The sequence below is a fragment of the Terrapene carolina genome, unplaced genomic scaffold (genome assembly GCF_002925995.2).
Source record: "Terrapene carolina triunguis isolate 2854851 unplaced genomic scaffold, T_m_triunguis-2.0 Scaffold112, whole genome shotgun sequence".
In the NCBI taxonomy this organism is placed as follows: Eukaryota; Metazoa; Chordata; order Testudines; family Emydidae; genus Terrapene; species Terrapene triunguis.
In genome coordinates, this window is record NW_020664463.1 from 18,081,845 (window position 1) to 18,096,642 (window position 14,798).

At 43.0% G+C, this 14,798-nt stretch overlaps 1 protein-coding gene across 2 annotated transcripts in view; it reads left to right on the plus strand.

Moving 5' to 3' along the window:
- The first annotated feature begins 693 nt into the window (after nt 1-693).
- FAR2 (fatty acyl-CoA reductase 2) overlaps nt 694-14,798 on the plus strand; it is a 219,492-nt gene continuing 205,387 nt past the window's right edge. The window contains exons 1-2 of one of the 2 annotated variants that reach the window (XM_026652296.2): nt 694-779; nt 4,761-4,860. The gene's annotated coding sequence lies outside the window, so the exon portion shown is untranslated. Of the gene's footprint in view, nt 780-984; nt 1,020-4,760; nt 4,861-14,798 lie in introns of those variants that run through there. The other variant, XM_026652297.2, reaches the window with a different exon arrangement.

The following is a 14,798-nucleotide window of genomic DNA, read 5'->3' on the forward strand; positions in this document are numbered from 1 at the left end:
CGCGCGCTCTTTCCCTGCTTCTGTCTTCGCTTCCTAAGTTCCAAGGGGATCCTGAAGCCAGGCAGCGCCCCCAGTGAAGCCCGACAGAGGCGACCCATGCTCACGGTAGGGAAAGACATCGCAACACCCTACCCCAAATATCCTGTGATTTCCTTAAAGCGCCACTACCTAATTGGGCTCCCTGCGGCATAGCCCAGGGGCGCAAAGGAAGAGGTCGAGCGAGGGGGGGTACAGACCCTGGGGAGGGCAGGCAGGAATCCCGCTGCTTTGCATGAGGCGCTGCTGTGTGTTCGCGGGCGGCAGGAGGGGGTGCCTAGAGTTCATTCATAGCGAGGAGTGGAGTGGACCGGCTGCCCCTCCGCCGCTTTTATCTTCTTAGGATCAACGGGAAGAAGCAGCAGCAGCAGCTGCTGCTGCAGCTTGTCAATTGCAGTTCAGCGCACCCTGATCCTAGCCCCGGGACCAGAAACGGGAGTATAACCCCGCCAGGGCGGGACGGGCTAGTCTGCAGCCTCTTCGCCTGCCTGTCCTCCTCTGCCCTTCGCGTCTGGGCGTGTGCGCGCGCAAAGGTTGCGCCCAGCACTCGCTGCAAGAGGCAGAGACGGGCAGGACAACTCTTCCCCCACCTCCTGTCTCGAAGCCGGATATATAGTGTCAGCGGCTGGAAGAGGAGGAGAGAAGAGGTTTTGTGTGCCCCCCCCCTTGCCCAGAGTTGCTTGTGATCGGGGAGGCGGGGGAAGCGTTTTGGAGCCGGGAATTGATCGGAAACGGTAACGAAGGTAACAGCCCGCTGGAAAATGGGGACAGTCCGGGATTCAGCCCAGCGGAGTCTTTCGCCTTTCGCCCCCGCCGCGGGGAAAGGGAGGAGGACGGGAGTGAGAAAGCCTGGCTTGGGGTGGGGCTGCTTTGGGCGCGCGGGAGGGAAAGGAGCCGGGGCTGCTCGGGTTGGGCTCAGTTTGGGAGCGAGGGCTGGGAGGACACAAACCGCAACCCAAGGACGCTGCTGACTTTCATAGCGGGTAAGTGTAGAGCTTGAAAGAGAGACACGCCCGGACTGGGGACTCTCGGAGGTGCTTTAAAGCCGAGGGGCCGGGTATGCCAAAGCCAATGGAAACGGGGGCTGTGCTGGTACCTGACTCTCCATCGCACACGAATCTGTCCTAGGCTGGCTAGTGATCATCTCCAGCCCCTGCACGTTTACTCTCCTGGGCTTCTCCTTGGGAGAGTTGAACATGAAGTGCAGACATATGACTGAGGACAGGAATGTCATGAGTGGATAGTCACGCTCTGTTTCACAACCTTAAGATTTGCTCTAGGGAGAAATAGAGACTTTGTGGTGCAGTGAGGAGACCCAATGTGCTTTTTTTTTAAGGTGCTTTTAAACTTGCAGGTTTCTTCTCCCACTCCTTATTTTTTTTCTGCCCATCAGTCAGTATAAAGAACAGCATATAATACAAAGCTTGGACACAACTATTTAGATTGGGAGGAGATGTAATTATGATCCCCACAATCACTATTTCTGCTCACATTTTATTACAACTACGGTACTTCCAGGAAACAGCATACATTTTTCAATATGAAGACATATCCTTAAGTTTAAATTGGGGTCCTCACTGTTCCTAAATCTGAGATGATCTTCAATTTTTCAGGAATAAGAGGCATCTCTTTGTGCTGTGTTTGTATAGCACTTTGAAGATGCCTGCTGATAAAGTACAGTTAAAGTGCTAACTTTTGTGCAGTAATAATGAATTTGCCTCTGTACCTGTAAAGGACTTAGCTAGAGAAAAGGAGCAGGAAATTATCAGGTACAGCCTTATCTTTGTAATAATAAATTGAACAGCTATTGCTCCATCCGATTGTTTTATCATCCCAAAAATTTGGTGAGCAGATTAGGCACATCAATTGATAACTAAGATTGTAATTTTGTGACAGCTGTAAAGGCTTTCTGTATACCCCAAATTTCCACCCAGTTCTGACACTTGAATTGGTGTTAAAACAAAAAGGAACTGAAGTATAAACAAACCCAAAAGGTGTGTCAACATTCATGAGTTTTTAGGAGTTTTTCAATGAGAAGTCACAAGTTATGATATCCCCTTTGCAGACTAGTCAGTTTACTGCATTTGTCTGCACTCTGGATTCCTCAGCTCCACCCAAGTGGCTGAGCACATGTTATTATTTATGTTACAGACACATATCATTGTGGCTCTTTTATCTGAAGCTATAGTGTCTGAAACGTAGCTAGCAGCCAATATAGATTGTGTTCATTATTGCTAGAGTGCTAAAGCAATGTTCCTACTAAACAGGGAAATCGCTTCTCTGTGTGTGTCTATGTCTATATAATAGAGAGAAGACTCATCTATCATGGGGTAATCATAGTGATTTCTTAGTTAAGGTTGCACTGAGATTTGCACTTAAAACTGGTCTAAATCCTCTCTCTAATATAATTTAGTGATTGAATTTAGTCTAAAAAATTGACACAATAACTCTCCGGTGTTGCATGTTCTGTGTAATAAGTTTTAGTAAGATACTTACCAATTTTTGTAGCAGCAACGTTTGAAAATGCTCCCTTTTTGAAATTTTTGCCCTGTTTTCTTCATATATATATATATATATATATATACATATTTATTTTGTGGGACGTGGGGGTGGGAGGGAGAGAAAGGATCCTTTAGTTAAACAACCACACTCCCCACAAACTCCACACTTAACACTCCTGCATATTCAGATGATAGTTCAGCCAGGTGTATTTTTAAAACACAGTGGCTAAAAAGTTTTAATGAACATTTAAAAAACAAAACAAAATAATATTGTGTAGCTAGGATAATATGTGAGTTGGTCAAGGTGAATCTCTAGAGAGGCTGATAGGCTTGTAGAGAAGGCCAGGAGAGTTGTGGGTCTCTGACAACCAGGCCTTTAACCTGCGTCTCTGCTACAGAGACATCTCTGCTGAAACCTCCTGTGATTTCTCAGAGGTCAGCCTTGGTCTGGCAGGCCTGTGGTAGCCCTTTGGGCTGGGACTCAGCTGCTGGGCTTAATGACTATGAGGGAGGAAGACTATGTGTTGTGGGGAAGGAAGGGGTATAGATATGGGGGAATGAATAAGGGGCCATGGATAATGTGAGGTGGAGGCACAGAAGTGGTTACTGCAGCAGAGCTGGGGAGCAGAGGTGAGCAGCAGAGCTCCTCACTGTCTCCCTGGTCCATTGGTCTCCAGACCTGCTGTAGAGCAGTTCCCTGCTAATAGTGGGCAGTCTGGTCTCCCTAGTCACATGGGCCTTCCACCTGCATTGCACAGTGAAAATTATTTCCCCCCTTTATTTGTATAGTTGCTTTAATGACCATTTATTTTGATCCAGAAAAGGAAATGATCATATAAATAAAGGGGAAAGATAATTTTCTATTTGGAATGGAAGTGAGGGAACCAGGCAACAAGCTGCGACTAAGGAGCTGGGCTCTGTGGGTGGGGCTGGGAAGTAGTGGACAGTGGGATCAGAGACTCAGTCTCTGATATCTGTTTGATACAATGCATTTTCAGTGCATATATTATTTGGCTATGTTGGACTTAGGGGAAAATGGCAGGGAGATAGTTGCATATTCTGCATTCTGTTCACTGTGCTCTCTGCCTGAATTTGGACACACACATTTTTGATTAGCCAAAGAGTTAAACATTTTAGGCACTGTGGGTAAAATTGTCAACAGCACCAAAGTCACTTAGACTCAAGGGCTAGATCTACAAAGAGATTTATGCATGTCACTGCCACTTTACCCAATAGGCCAGTAGTTAGACAGTTCCCCAGGATGTGGGACACCTCGGATCAAATCCCTGCTCTGCCTGATATGGAGTAGGGACTGGAACTAGAGTGACCAGAGGTCCCAGTTTTATAGGGACAGTCCTGATATTCAGGGCTTTGTCTTATATAGCCACCTATTACCCCCCATACCTGTCCCAATTTTTCACACTTGCTATTTGATCACCTTCACTGGAACCCATGTGACTCCCCCTACCAGGCAATAGTCATTTGATCTCTCTCTGGTTACTGCCAGTCTCACTACCTCATATAAGAGAGGGTATTACTTTCTGGCTCTATGGATTTTTGCCCAGTTCAGAAAAATGCTATGTGCTTATCTACAATGGGACTTAAGCATGCTGAATCAGGGCCATAGGAGTCTAACTGTAAGAACCAAGACTTTGGCACAGTGATGCCAGCCTCACACTGGTAGAATCTTATCCCATAAGAATGAAGAATCAGGGCCTTAGAAATTAGCTACATGATCATAGTGATGTTTTCACTCTGGCTTAGTCTGATCTCTCTTTGTGAGGGAACCTGAGCTGCTGTTTGGGCTACTGGGGCTCCGTCGCTGTGCGCTCTGGTATAATTCCAACATGGCTTTTATTTTCAACAAAATCTTTTTCAAATCAGTGCTTCCAAATTGCTGATGACCCTTCAGAAAAGATAATAGCTATTGGGTGATGTCTTTATACAGAACATGGTATCAAAAATCATGGTTAATTGTGTCGCTGCACAGTAAATAGTCAACAATACATTTTTGTAACTAAGACAAATTATGGTTTGACCATGTAATTAGTCTCCCATTGAGTAATTATTGGTGTGCTGGGAATCCTTTTCTTTTCTCTAATCATTGACAAAGTTTGTTTTATTAAAACACTTGGGCACTATTGAAGGCTTGGCAAGAATTTCTGTAATCTGACTACAAGCATGTTCAGATATAATATAATACTTTCTCTCTTTTTTCACAAGATTCAACTGTACATACAATCGCCTGAATATACATGCATAGAATTGGGAATGCAAGTGGTGAATAATCACAAAAGGCTAGATTCTTCCATCCTTGCTCACAGTGAGTAGCACCCTTACTGCTCCACAAGTTGTGCGGTCATACCTCACTCTTCTTGTTTTCTACTTGCCAGGAATCAAAGCAGAATAACTGGGCCCATAGGATGTGTATTAGAGCCTTTTCCTGAATTGAACTTTATTTTTATTATGTAGGCCTGATTCTGTCATCCTTGTGTTCACTGAGAAGTAGCTTATTCCTCAAGAAGTCCGATTTGAAGTTAATGGGACAACTTGCAGGATAAAGTACTATTCAGTGTGTGGAAGGGTGGTACTTACAGTTAGGACCCTGATTCAACATAGCACTTCACCACATGCTGAAGTCCCACTGAAGTAAAGCACGGGCTTAAGTGCTTTGCTGAAGCAAGGCTAAAATCTATAGAACCAGATTCTGATACCCTCACTTACATGAGGTAGTACCTTATGTTCAGCTCCTCAAAGATATTTAGGTGCCTAACTTTCCATTGACTTCAAATACCTTTGAGGATCTGGGCCTTACTCCAGATTAGTTATTAGCTATTTCAGGAATAACTAGGGTGACCAGATAGCAAGTGTGAAAAATTGGGACAGGGATTGGGGGGCAATATGTAAGAAAAAGCCCCCAAAATCGGGACTGTCCCTATAAAATCGGGACATCTGGTCACCCAAGGAATAAGGAACTAATCAACATGAGTAGGGGTGTCAGAACCTGGCCAGTATTCAGACCCTGAAATAAAAGTGGCTTGATTTCCAGAGGTGTATGCCCACTTTTATTTAGGTGACTACTATCGACTTAGAAGCCTATCTTTAAACACACAGGTTTGTAAGTTGGAGCCTCTGTTTTTTAGTAACCCAAGCTCCACTATCAGTCTTTAATAAATTTGTTGTGCAATACAGCTTTATAATTGATAATGTCTTTAATACCAAATGTATACCACTACACTTTTACAGAGTTCATTATAACTACCCACCCTGATGTGTGGGGTATAAAAATTAAATAAAAGAAAAGGATACATTTTTGGATTGAAAAATCATGAAACATTTTCTATCCATATTAGTGTAAAATGCCAGCTGACACCAAAATTAAATTTGGAACCAACTAAATTGGCAGTGTCCTTTTGCTTTACCTGTCTTGACACAATTGCAAAGCCTTTCAGTAAAAGGAATGAAAGGTTCTTTACTTTCACTGTAGCATCTGTAAAAGAGTGCTGTAGCCTCTGCTGAAATGCTGTTTGGTTAATTCCTACAATACTCCTCCTTAGTGAATCCCAAGAGAGAGATTCCTATGTTATACACAGACACTTAGGTCACTATTTTTCCTTTCTCTGTTAGTGGAAGCACACCAATTATTAAAATGAATATATCGGAAGGTTCATAATGGGATACAGAACCTCGGTTGGTAGTAGCCAAAATTTGATTCCATTTAATGGCTTCTTGGTGGTATGTGAAATGAGTTGGTCTCAGTTCTCCTAGTGCACAGCTACCCATATCACAAAATCCAAGGCTATAGTTGACTGTAACTTCACTTTAATAAAGAAGCCAAGGGCTGAATGACTATGGTGACAGTGTATGCCTGTCCTCTTACTCTCTTGTATTTGTTTCTAGTTTAAAATATAGCATAGCTTAATAGGTTAGCCTTACTTACCAAGCACTGCAATGGTAACATGGCGAGAGATGGAAGCTTTAGCAGCCAGCTTTGTTTTAATGACCTGGAGCCAGTCTAATGTTATACTGTAATGAGCTGTTTCAGCTGTCTCTACTAATGCTACAGGATAACAATGAGGTGCAGATACTATGGAGATGGGTGCAGTATAAATATTCAAATGGAAAAAACTGCACTTCTCACAGGTACGATGAATGTTGGTATTACAGCAAACTGTTCTCCACAGACACTGTAGTCACAAGTGTTGCTCCAGCATATTTGGTTCCAGCTATGTAATTTCTCACCTTCACATGTTTCTTGGAAGTACCAGCAACCCTGTGTCTCTTACAGAAAGCAGAGCATAGTTTCTAATTTTCTATTGTCTTCTGGCATTCAGGCAGTGGCAGAAGGGAGAAAATGAGTCGTACTTTCCACCCGTTTTGGGATTGAACATCTGTAATTGTGCACCCTGAGCTCTGCTCCAAGCTACACTTGTAAATCTCAGGTCATTCTGTAGTGGAGGGTTTTGTTTCAGTCTTCAGAAGCATCTCACTTGAAGCACTTCCACAGTTTGTGGCAAGCCTTTAAGAAACTACAACAGGACTAATATTTTTTTGGTTGACTTCTTTGCTGCTGCCAAGTCCTGATTTGAAATGGAGGGCATCCTCCTCCTCATCATCATACAGGCTGACTTTCCTTGGGCCTCCCACTGATTTCACAGTAGCCAGGATTTCACCCTGGACTTGTTCATACATCTGTGGAATCGCTGTTTTTAGCGACATAACTCAAGCATAAGTCAATGAGTTTCACAGATCATGCATTGAATTGTTGGTTTTCAGTGGCACTTTATAAGCCAGTCTCTGCTCAATTACCTAATTCATCATTATCGAACCATTATTGAATGTAATTGATGTGAAGTGCCCAAGTGCTTTGTTATCCAACACATTAGGAAATGATTGGGGTTGTGTTGATCTCCACAGTGAATGAGGCTTACATCCTGGATAAATACTCTTTGTCTACCACAGGAAACCTGACTCCTCAATTGATTGTCTCTGTCCAAATTTCTAAACTGGTGACCGAAGAAAACCTTCGGATTTCCCTTTGCTGAGAACAGTTGCAACCTGACTGCTTTTACCTCCGGGCTTGTGGGCAGCAGAGAAATGGGTTGTCTGCTTTTCTGGCAGATTCTGTGGTATTCACACAGAACCACAGACACTGATAGCTCTGCAGTCTAGTGCTGGAGCCAATATATTCCCCTTTGGACAAAACCACTTAATTACCAGCTTCAGTTTTCTTTGGAAGAAATCTCTGATTCTGACTACTTTACCTGTCATTTCATGCTTTTTGCTGCATGCATTCTTCCTTTATGGATTTGTTTGCACTTCTCCATAGACTTCATCAGCTTGCCAGCTTCAGGAAGAAATTAAAACAAGCCTCTAGTCTGGTCAGGGCTCTGGCATAAGATGAGACTGTCTACTGCAGGTCATCTGCTCTAAGTGCTCATTGCCTTTTTCCATACTGGTTACTCGGGGGCAAATTGTCTGAGATGATTGCCTTGCTTGGAACCTGTTGCATTCTGAGCGTATGCCTTTGTTTTCATCCAGAATAAGCACGTGTTTGTTTTTGTTTCTTTTTTAAACCAGAGATACCAGGACATTTATGCTCTGTCCTGACATAGACATCTTAGTCAAATTCTGCAGAGCCTGTCAACCCCAGTGGCAAATATTTGGGGCCCCAAATTCCTCCAAATTGCCACCATACCCAACTCAAGTTCTGGGGAATTTGTCTACATACCCTCAAATACCTGCTCACTGACTGACATCCCCCCACTCCAATCCCTAAATGTCCTAGAGTTATTCCAGTTTAGGCCATAAAGTCTCAGGTCATGATGAGGATCCTAGATGATCTGTTAACTTGATGGCGTGCATCACATACTGCTACAGACAGTGGTCCCAATTTACTGCCTGTCATTTCCAGCATTTCACCTCGTTCACCCACTTCTTCCATCACCAGGCCGACCGAGGAGTTGAGAGGTTTAACTGCACCCATAAAGAAGGATTGACTTCTCATCTGAGCCACAGACTCACCCCTTCTATTTGGCACTTCACTGACCCTTCTCTACTACCATAAGGCTATGCATATTACTACCATGCATTCTCTTGCCTCCTTCATGCTTGGAAGGGAATTTAACTGCCCCATTCTTAAGTTGCCTTGGCATGGGCAGGACTGCTAAAAGGGTATTATTTTTATGCATGCATAATCGAATTCCCCAAAGTGTTTGTTTGTTAATTACAGGGGCCAAGTTAACATACTATACAGGGAGCAGAAACTGGCTTCAGACTGGTTTGGGCCTTTGAAGGTCTAGCAGTGTTTCTACTGAGTGACCACACTAGATGATACACAACTTGTATGCAAGTAATTCCTGATCTGCTGGCTACAGCACCATTCACTCTGTCAGCTGAAAGCTTGATGCTAAGGACACTTGGGTGAGTCCTTGCAGAACTCCCACAGCCACTGAAAGGCCCTGATTGGGCATCACTCGCCACTTTCAAACCTGTTACAGAGGACTTCATACACTCTTCTTGGGCTCAGACAAGATCTGCTCTATTTCAGGACTATACAATGATGACACCTGAAAACCAAGACATTGGACTCTACCAAGAGTAACAAAATCGTTTATCTTTGTTGTTGGTTTAAAATAATGGTTAGTGTGCCTTTAATTCTCAAACTGTGCAAAGTTCATATGAACAAGATGTGGAAGTTTCAACAGCCACTTTTATTTTAGTAACTAGTAAACATTTAAATAGCAGCATATCTCAGTGCCCATCTCTTTCCCAATGCTATAGTTCCCCAGGTCAGGATTAAGGCACGTGGGCAGGGAAGACTGTTTGTCACTGTCTATGCAGTACCATTTAATTAGAATAAATAGAAAACTTTAGTCTCTAGGGTGTCATTTTAGTTATCCTTAAATTCGCCTTAAAATTGTATTATAACATCACAAAAATATTCTGAAACACCAGTCTTCCCAGCACTGATAATAGCCCAGTACTTTCCTAGCCTTTATATGGAACGGTACTCGCAGTCCTTTTAAAAACAAATATTGGGCTGTTCAATAACATTTAATTTCCATGGCAACTTATGCATCTTGTGCTGCTGAAAGCTGTGAGATACAGACCCCTTTCTTAAAGGAACCCACCTCACTGTTATCTTATCCAGTGTTCAAATATCCACAATATTTTAAAAGGAAAAAAATCTTTAAATAAATGACTTGTCCAGGGTCAGCCTGGATTTCTGATTTGGTTGTCAGCAAGAAAATATTCCTGCAACTATTTTGTAGCCAAAATATTTTTTTTCTTTTTCATAAATTTGTACTACATGTAAGACTGGCTTGGATGTTTTGGGGGGCATATGGGACAAATGGTATGTTTCCTTTTGCTGAGTTTACTTGTTGGAGCTGGTCCTGAAGCCTACTAGTGTTCCTCATTTCAATGCAAGATTCTCCCAGACTTGCTATCTTGATGGATATACTCTGAGTGGAGGGGAGGCTGACCTTTGGCATTATGGATTCAGGGTTGTCAGTTCACTTGACAGGAATGCACTGTGTGGCCATTGCCACTTCCCCTTGTGTTTCTTAGCAGTGACACACCACGGTTTGAATTTGTAGTAGTTTTGTTTTTTTCTGTTTTTGTTTTTGGTTTTTAAGTGTGTTTATTGCTAAAGAGACCTGGCCACAATGTGTTCTACGTGGCAGAGCCAATGTTCACTGGGACCCAGATCAGTAAAGGGAGATTGCACAGTTAGAACCAACGTTGCAACAAAGTTAGTGGCTGGGTATGAGAAGAGCAGGCTACCTGGCTGTTTCTCAGTGCTTGAAACCTGGCCTTGAGTTCAGGCAGGAGGAAGACTCCTAGATGTTGTGTGGTTTCCCTTGACAGAAAAGCTGCTGATCTGATTTAACCAGTATTTAAAAATCCTGGCTGCATGGAGTATTCAGCATGGAAAAGCTACAGTTGAAAATGAAAACTAGCCTTCAGCATAATTTTGCCTGTAAATGCCACTGAACAGCAAGTGGGGTCCCAAAAAGGCACTTGGAATTGAGTGTATGTGCAATGAAGCCGTGGGCATGTTTCTGAAATGCAGAATGAGTCTAACTGGCTAAGTGTCAGAGGAGGAGTTTGAGCAAAGTAGCAGCCTGGTGGGCAAATTTTCCTCTTCTTTTGCTCTTTGGTGCCATTTATGAGGAAACTGAGAGGGAAGGAGGTCATTCTTCACTTTCAGCCTCAAGCCTGACCATCTCTCTCTCCCCCTTCTCAAATCCCCTCACTGACTTCCTTTCTCTCTTCATATAGAATCATAGAATATCAGGGTTGGAAGGGACCTCAGGAGGTCATCTAGTCCAATCCCCTGCTCAAAGCAGGACCAATTCCCAACAATTCCCAGCCAGGGCTTTGTCAAGCCGGGCCTTAAAAACCTCCAAGGAAGGAGATTCCACCACCTCCCTAAGTAACGCATTCCAGTGCTTCACCACCCTCCTAGTGAAATAGTGTTTCCTAATATCCAACCTAGACCTCCCCCACTGCAACTTGAGACCATTGCTCCTTGTTCTGTCATCTACCACCACTGAGAACAGCTGAGCTCCATCCTCTTTGGAACCCCCCTTCAGGTAGTTGAAAGCAGCTATCAAATCCCCCCTCATTCTTCTCTTCTGGAGACTAAACAATCCCAGTTCCCTGAGCCTCTCCTCATAAGTCATGTGCTCCAGACCCCTAATCATTTTTGTTGCCCTCCGCTGGATTCTTTCCAATTTTTCCACATCCTTCTTGTAGTGTGGGGCCCAAAACTGGACACAGTACTCCAGATGAGGCCTCACCAATGTCGAATAAAGGGGAACGATCACATTCCTCGATCTGCTGGCAATGCCCCTACTTATACAGCCCAAAATGCCGTTAGCCTTCTTGGCAACAAGAGCACACTGTTGACTCATATCCAGCTTCTCGTCCACTGTGATCCCTAGGTCCTTTTCTGCAGAACTGCTGCCTAGCCATTCGGTCCCTAGTCTGTAGCAGTGCATGGGATTCTTCCATCCTAAGTGCAGGACTCTGCACTTGTCCTTGTTGAACCTCATCAGGTTTTTTTTGGCCCAATCCTCTAATTTATCTAGGTCCCTCTGTATCCGATCCCTACCCTCCAGTGTATCTACCACGCCTCCCAGTTTAGTATCATCTGCAAACTTGCTGAGAGTGCAGTCCACACCATCCTCCAGATCATTAATAAAGATATTAAACAAAACCGGCCCCAGGACCGACCCTTGGGGCACTCCGCTTGAAACCGTCTGCCAACTAGACATGGAGCCATTGATCACTACCCGTTGAGCCCGACGATCTTGCCAGCTTTCTATCCACCTTACAGTCCATTCATCCAGCCCATACTTCTTTTACTTGGTGGCAAGAATACTGTGGGAGACTGTATCAAAAGCTTTGCTAAAGTCAAGGAATAACACATCCACTGCTTTCCCCTCATCTACAGAGCCAGTTATCTCCTCATAGAAGGCAATTAGGTTAGTCAGGCACGACTTCCCCTTGGTGAATCCATGCTGACTGTTCCTGATCACTTTCCTCTCCTCTAAGTGTTTCATAATTGATTCCTTGAGGACCTGTTCCATGATTTTTCCAGGGACTGAGGTGAGGCTGACTGGCCTGTAGTTCCCCGGATCCTCCTTCTCTTTTTTTAAAGATGGGCACTACATATCCAGCTGAATTTCCCTGTCTTGACCTTAAAGGCTCTGCACGGATCCACCCTATGCCCCCATCTCCTCCCACTCACTACACGCCACCCAAGCTCTTCCGACTGCACTTATTGTTTCCCTCACACATTCAGGTATTTTTGTGACAACTTTGCTGCCTGTCACACTACCAGTTAATGTTTGCCCATCTCTCTTCTCCTCCCATTCACTTCTGAGAGTTAAGCTACTCTGCAAGAAATCCCACTATAAGGACTGCTCTTCACTTTGAATTAGTTCTGTGCCTCTTTGTGTACTCCTATGATGTTAGACTTTAGCCCTTTTGATATGGTTTGCTGCTCTTTACATGTGTTTGTGTGTTTTTTTGTTTGTTTTTTGCATATTACACAGCTGCTTACACCAAGAGCCTTTATATAAATAATCATTTGAATAATAAAATTGGTCCCAGTGGTCAGAGCTCCCAGGATATTTAAGTGCAGTTTAGTAGTTTGTTGGATGGCTAGAGAGTAAATTTTGGCTCTTCAGATTGCGGTTTTGATTGTTCCAAGCTAACAGAAAATAGGATTATTCTAAGCATCATGCATACAGTACAAGTTTCAACGTTCTTTTGTTTTTTAAGGATTTTTAATGTAATTTTTTTTCTTCTCCAGTTCTTTGTACATGTCTTCAACTACAGGATTGTCCCAAAGGGTGGCTACTTGACTGCACTATATTCTAGAAGGCTTTTTATAAATTCCACTAATTCCTTGCATTTGCAGATGAATAGGATGCTTCCATGCACACCTTTTTGTGAAATATGTAGCTGCCAAATGCAATCCTCTGCCATGTCCATCCGCATCTCCGAAATAATAATTGCTCTTATATGGTGCCTTCAATCCAAGATGCTCTGAATTCTTTGAAAATGTTTTTCTTGATAACTGATACCTAAAGGGCATGATTTTTCCACTGCATTGTATCTTGTGTAGTCATTAGCACCTGTGCAGAATTGGTGTAAAAATGCAACCAAATCAGAATTCTCCACTCTCATAGGTGGTAACATTTCACACCCACTTTGCTCACATGTAAATGACAGCAGAAGGTGCAGTGAGAATCAGGCACAGAATCTACTTCCAGGGTTTTACATAACTTTATATTTCCATTGTCAAAAGGACAGAACCTGGGGACTTATCTTCCAAATAGGAAATCTGGCACCCATAAATCTTACTGTTAGAAAACTAGCAGTAACAAAGATCTATGCCTGCTTCATAGTCTCTCTCCTCTCAGCGCAGCACAGTCACTGAAAGATTTAGATTTCCAATTGAATTCACTACCATTGTCCCATCTGAATAGTTGTCTAAAGGTATTTTACCAGCGCGCAGAGAGGCAAGCTTGTCAACATCAAATCTGTAATGTGAGTAATCAATCCGTAATGTGAGTGGCTAGGCAAAGATGTCTTTTAGTTATTCCCTGTTTATGGCAAATGATCAAATGTAGAACATCACAAAGAAAACATCTGTACAATGTTGCATTTATCTGACCTGCTCTTCTTTTCTTTTTCAAGGCAGATTTAGAAGGAACCTGACTGAAGAATAAGAGCTAGAAAACAGTGTCCCTTTTTGTTTCATCTGTCTGCCTGTTCAGAAGTCTGCTCTGAATGGGTGGTCAGATGTAAGCTAACAACTTTTTTGATAGAATCCCTATGCCTTTTGTATTTTGTGCCCCCCTCCATCACTGTTGATTGCATGTCTTTAGCGTACACTGCAAATACGTCTTCACAGTAGTGTTTGCAACAGAATGTGCAATTTAGTGTTTTGTGTAGAAGCACCAACATTCCATTAGGAGATTCACTTGAAGAAACATGAATACAAGAACAAAATTTGAGTTCCTCTGTTGGGCCAGAGATGTCCTGCATGATCTTGTGGATGGATGCATTGTGTCATCTGTCAGGGTATTTATATCCTGCACTTACAGGTTGAAGATCTCAATGATCTTGTAGGATTTTTACATTTCCGGCTTATATGATCCTACTTGGATATTCTGTATCATTCATCCTCTGCTTTTGCTATCCATATAACATGATTGGCATTATCGGCCCTCTGTAGTGGAGGTAGCATAGCCGAGGAGAAAAATGATAATCATGCATACAGGTATAGGAAGGTGAGGTTTACTAAAAGCAGGATAGACCTCAGGGATGCAGAAAGTTAACATACTTTAAGGAGAAATGTTAAATGTATATATGACTAAAACATATGACTAAAACAAATGTATATATGACTAAAACAGCAAGGAGTCCTTAGGCACCTTAAAGATTAACAGATTTATTTGGGCATAAGCTTTCGTGGGTAAAAAAACCTCACTTCTTCAGATGCATGGAGTGAAAGTTACAGATGCAGGCATTATATAATGACACATGAAGAGAGGGGACTACCTCACAAGTGGAGAACCAGAGTTGACAGGGCCAATTCAATCAGGGTGGATGTAGTCCACTCCCAATAATTGATGAGAAGGTGTCAATTCCAGGAGAGGCAAAGCTGCTTTTGTAATGAGCCAGCCACTCCCAGTCCATATTCAAGCCCAAATTAATGGTGTTAAATTTTCAAATGAA